This window comes from Camelina sativa, chromosome 13 (assembly GCF_000633955.1).
Source record: "Camelina sativa cultivar DH55 chromosome 13, Cs, whole genome shotgun sequence".
Classification (NCBI taxonomy): Eukaryota; Viridiplantae; Streptophyta; class Magnoliopsida; order Brassicales; family Brassicaceae; genus Camelina; species Camelina sativa.
Window position 1 is genome coordinate 13,581,542 of NC_025697.1, and position 5,880 is coordinate 13,587,421.

Consider the following 5,880-nt stretch of genomic DNA (forward strand, 5'->3'; position numbering starts at 1 on the left):
TCAAACAGGGTCTATAAAATACTTATTCAAGTACATAACCAAAGGTCAGGACAGGGTTGCTGTTGTTGTGGAACCTTCAGAGAAGTCTAATGAAACAGTGTAGAAGTCTTTTGAAACAGTGAAGAAGAAGAAAAATAGTACCAACACATCTACAGCTACCAAAACAAAGAATGTCATCAAACCAAAGAATGACATTCAAGACTTCTTCGATTGCAGGTTTGTACAGATTAAATCTCTATAACGTGCATTTATAGAGATTGTAAACTTTATCATTTATCTGAAATTTTAAATTTTGTGTAGGTATGTATCTGCTTGTGAAGCTGGTTGGAGGCTTTTGAAAAATCCAATACATGATAGATCCATTTCTGTGATGAGATTATCATTTCATCTGGAGGGGAAACAGCTTATATATTTTAAAGGGGACGACGAAGCCTCCTATGTTTTGCATAGGTCAGAGTTACAGGCTTCTATATTTTTGGCTTGGTTTGAGTTAAACAGAGTTAATGAATTAGCATGAGGGTTATCGTATGTCCAGATTCGAGAGTATTTCACCTGGGATGGGAAGGAAAGAGAATTTAATTTACGCAAACGGCCTGGCTCAGCTATAGGTAGGATAAATTATGTCCCAATTAGCTGCGAAGACGGCTACTACCTACGAGTGCTTCTTAATGTGCAACTAGGTCCACAGAATTTTGAAGATCTAAAAACGGTGAAGGGTGTTGTTTATTCTACATACAAAGAGGCATGTTATGCTGTAGGTTTGCCAGACAACGATCAAGAGTATATAGACGATATAGTGAGAACAAGTTTCTAGGCTTCTGGAAATTTTGTTCGTCGCATGTTTGTTGTTATGCTGCAGTCGTTCAGTTTGTCGCAGCCAGAGTTAGTTTGGCAAAAGTGTTGGGAACTACTTTCAGATGATTTTCAAAAGCAAAGAAGAGATTACTTCAACAGACCAGGTATAAATTTGCTTTCTATTAATTCTTAACTAATAGATTTAATTTCTGGGCAAAGCAAACATGTTTTTGAAACTAATAATTTATAAAATGTACTATATCGAAATTAATAATACATTTTTGTTTTGGCTGTAGAGTTAGTGCTAAGTGATGAAGATAAGCAGAGACTCGCTTTGCAGGATATTGATACGATTTTGAGAAGCAATGGTACATCTCTTACGGCGTTTACAACTATGCCTCAGTTGCCTGAAGAATTGATGGATGACACCAATGTCCAGATTTTTGATGAAAAGAATTATGATCGGGAAGATCAAAAAAGAAAACATGATGCTTGGTTGTTGCAAATGACTGAGGAGCAAAAGAACATATATTCTGAAATTATGCATGTTGTTGATAATGACATCGGAGGTGTATTCTTTGTATATGGTTTTGGAGGAACTGGGAAAACCTTTGTATATAATACACTGTCTGCTGCACTTAGACTAAGAGGGTCCATAGTACTCAACGTCGCCTCAAGTGGAATAGCATCTTTACTGTTAGCAGGAGGCAAAACAGCTCACTCTAGGTTTGGTATCCCATTAAACCCTCATGAGTTTAGCGTATGTAATATTAAAGCTGGAATAGATCATGCAAATTTAGTGGAGGAAGCATCTTTAATTATCTGGGATGAAATTCCAATGATGAGTAAGCATTGCTTTGAGTCATTGGATAGATGTTTGAGTGATATTATTAAGTATGGAGGGAACAAACCTTTTGGTGGTAAAGTTGTTGTATTTGGAGGTGATTTCAGACAGGTTTTGCCTGTCATACAGGGTGGCAGACGTGCAGAGATATGTATGGCGGCGTTATATGCATCTTATATTTGGGATAGCTGTAGAGTTTTAAAGCTGACAAAAAATATGCGTCTAAACGCTCCTGATTTGAGTCCTTCTGCGGCTAGAGATATCAAAGAATTTTCTGACTGGATTCTGGCTGTTGGTGATGGGAAAATTTCAGAGCCTAATGATGGAGAAGTTATGATTGATATTCCGGATGAGTTTCTAATAACTGAAGCTGATGATCCTATTGAAGCAATAAGCAGAGAAGTTTATGGAGATCCAACAAAATTAAAGGATGAAAAAGATCCGAAGTTCTTCCAAAAGAGAGCTATTTTATGTCCAACCAATGAAGATGTGTGCATAATCAATGAATATATGCTTGACCAACTAGATGGTTAGTAAGGTTTTCACTTCTTATCGTTTTGTTAATCTTATTGGTAATCTCAAATTCACTAATCACATTTATATGAATGTAGGTGAAGAACAAATTTACCTAAGTTTAGATTCTATAGATCCATATGACACTCGCTCAGCCACCAATCCTGTGATGACTCCTGAATTCTTAAACANACCTTTTGGTGGTAAAGTTGTTGTATTTGGAGGTGATTTCAGACAGGTTTTGCCTGTCATACAGGGTGGCAGACGTGCAGAGATATGTATGGCGGCGTTATATGCATCTTATATTTGGGATAGCTGTAGAGTTTTAAAGCTGACAAAAAATATGCGTCTAAACGCTCCTGATTTGAGTCCTTCTGCGGCTAGAGATATCAAAGAATTTTCTGACTGGATTCTGGCTGTTGGTGATGGGAAAATTTCAGAGCCTAATGATGGAGAAGTTATGATTGATATTCCGGATGAGTTTCTAATAACTGAAGCTGATGATCCTATTGAAGCAATAAGCAGAGAAGTTTATGGAGATCCAACAAAATTAAAGGATGAAAAAGATCCGAAGTTCTTCCAAAAGAGAGCTATTTTATGTCCAACCAATGAAGATGTGTGCATAATCAATGAATATATGCTTGACCAACTAGATGGTTAGTAAGGTTTTCACTTCTTATCGTTTTGTTAATCTTATTGGTAATCTCAAATTCACTAATCACATTTATATGAATGTAGGTGAAGAACAAATTTACCTAAGTTTAGATTCTATAGATCCATATGACACTCGCTCAGCCACCAATCCTGTGATGACTCCTGAATTCTTAAACAGTATGAAGGTTTCTGGAATTCCAAATCATAGAATCAGGTTGAAAGTAGGATGTCCAGTTATGCTTCTTCGAAACATTGATGCAAAGGGTGGCTTAATGAATGGTACTAGGTTACAGATTACTCAAATGGCAGAGTTTGTTCTAGAAGCTATTATTATAACGGGTGATAGAGTTGGAGATAAAGTCTTGATTCCACGGATACTGCTAACACCGTCAGATACCAAGCTTCCTTTTAAGATGAGGAGAAGACAACTCTCTTAGATGTTGCTTTAGCCAAGACCATAAACAAAAGTCAGGAACAGTCTCTTCAAAACGTTGGTCTATATTTACCCAGACCATGTTTCTCTCACGGTCAGCTGTATGTTGCTCTCTCTAGAGTAACTTCTAAGAAAGGATTAAAGATCCTTATTGTTGACAATGATGGGAAACCGTAGAAGAAGACAATGAATGTAGTGTTCAAAGAAGTTTTCAAAAACCTTTAGATTTCAGCGGAGAAAGGGTAATGGATCATGGGTACTAGGTTTTTTACATAATCGATGCAATTATATAAAATCGTTGAGTGTGTTTCAGATTTATGTTTAATCATGTTTCCTACATTTTGTTACGGGGGCTGATTATGAGAAAACCGATAAGGATAAAGCTGATTATGTTGGAAAGATAGAAGTTTTGAAATGGGTTACATGTAAGGAGTATTATGGTGTGAAGGTTGAAGCAAGTGTAGGCAGAAAGTTGAAAGGGAATGTGACAAGAACATAGATGTCAGATGGTTGCAGCCAACAATCCATTTTTTCATCTATTGATCTGATTACTTTGGAGACTTATTTCTGTTTCAAAATTATAGTTTTCAATAAATTCCAAATGCGTAAGTAAGCATTGGGACAGAGTTTTCAATTAGGTGGGAAATTTGTTATCTCATAAGCTATTGAATAATAATACAAAAGTTCTATTCCGTTCAAGTAAGTCTGAAATATCTATAGATATGAAGATAAAGTAAAAAATTACTAACCGATTGACATAGATAATAGAGTTCTCATCTAAGCACGTCTATGATGAACCCCCATACTCCACCAACTTTAGAATGTACCTGCATATCACAGACTTTGTTAGAATAAGCTTTACTAAACAAAAAACCTAACATAACAAAACTAGCAAATAATAGATTTCATCATAGAGCTTACTGGAATTACAAACTCATCAACGATTTTCCAGTAACTTTTCCATAAACAAACATAAACATTAATTGGGCTATGTTTGTGATTCAGACCAAGTATTTACCTATACACATATGCAAAATTGGCAATTACAAATATGAAGAGCTTAGTATCAAATGGTGGTTGAGCTCTGTTTGTGATTCAGACAGAGGATTTACCTTTACACATATGCAAAATTTGCAATTAAAAATATGAAGAGCTTATACAAAAAATGCAATGTATCGGATGCTGGCTGACCTCTGTTTGTCATTCAAACCAAGGATTTACCTATACACCTATGCAAAATTTGCAATTAAAAATATGAAGAGCTTAGACAAATAAAATCTTTAATGAATATCGTAACACAATCTTATCTGTAAATATCTTCTTCTTCGCCAGTGTCGGTTATAATTGGATCTATAGAACAAATAAATGAAGTCAGACAATGTATTTTAAAAGGGATTGGTAAACAAAATGTGTAAGAACAATCAGATACGGGATCTAATCTATTAACAAACTGTAGCGGAAATTATACTATTTACAATTGTATTGGATCAAATAACTACAGTTTTTTTCTGGGCAAACATGAAAAGAAATTTCTGGATATCGAAAATAATTGTCAACAAATGAAACAAAGTTTATGAAAATAAATAGTATGAACATGAAAGTATCCACATATAAACATAGAATTTTACCCAAACTCTTCGATAAATTAATGAAAACTGAATTAGAAAATTTGAATCTTACCATATAATGATACAAATTAAATGTTTGTTGTTCACATACAAATCTCTGCTTACCTAATCGATATTGGTTACGATATTTGCTTAAACTAGGAAAGGGGTCCGATGCTAAACACGATGGATATAAAGATTTGGGTACGAAAAGAGCAATACCTATCAGTCGGTGTTTTCTGTAAAAAATTATACATGTTCATCTTCTCTATTAATTACGTGACTTCCCACAGGTGGATCGTGGGCCATTAAATTCAAAATCGAGGCCCAATTGTGCATTGTACGTCAGTTTTTATGTGAAATAACCAAAAAAGAGGTAATGTAAATTATGGGCCTAAAGTTTATTAAAACTGATCCATAAAATCTCATCATAATGGGATTTGGTAAAGAAAACTAAACCCAAGAATCTATGCATCAATGCAAGAAGGCAAATATGCAATATGCAACAATTACGAAGAAACTACAAACAGAAACAGTACTACCACAAAATGATATTACAACTATGCAATACAAAAAACTTGCAACAAACACACAAAATGAATGTCAAATTAACAACAACATAACAATTTTCTTTACAAAAAAAAAAAAACTTATGAAAACATCCCCGCACGTACGTGCGGGTCCAGATCTAGTTTGAGGTATTTGTGCGACAAGCCTGTAAAAACTTTTCTTTCGTAATAATTCCTCAAAAGTTATAGTTACAACAAGCCTACAACTACAAATCAACAATTAATTAACTTGTTAGACATATATTGTGTATTATATATATAATCTTAGGGGTGTATTCAATCTTGTATACTTGTATAAATGAGAAAAGAAAATTATTTACCCAATTCAACCTACTTTAATGATTAAAACATCTCAATAGTCGAGATCTCATACATTTCATTTTTTCTTTTATTTGGTGAATCATATATTACACTAGATGAAGACCCGATGTGCGAGTTTAAAGTTTTATAAACTAAATTAAATTT

General features: G+C 34.4%; 1 long non-coding RNA gene across 1 annotated transcript in view; it reads right to left on the bottom strand.

The window, feature by feature from the left end:
• LOC104736673 overlaps window positions 1-4,269 on the bottom strand; it is a 6,474-nt gene extending 2,205 nt beyond the window's left edge. Inside the window, exons 1-2 of the long non-coding RNA XR_759613.2 lie at window positions 4,161-4,269; window positions 3,989-4,066 (exon numbers count right to left, since the gene is read on the bottom strand). This is a non-coding gene — a long non-coding RNA (uncharacterized LOC104736673). The remainder of the gene's footprint in view (window positions 1-3,988; window positions 4,067-4,160) is intronic.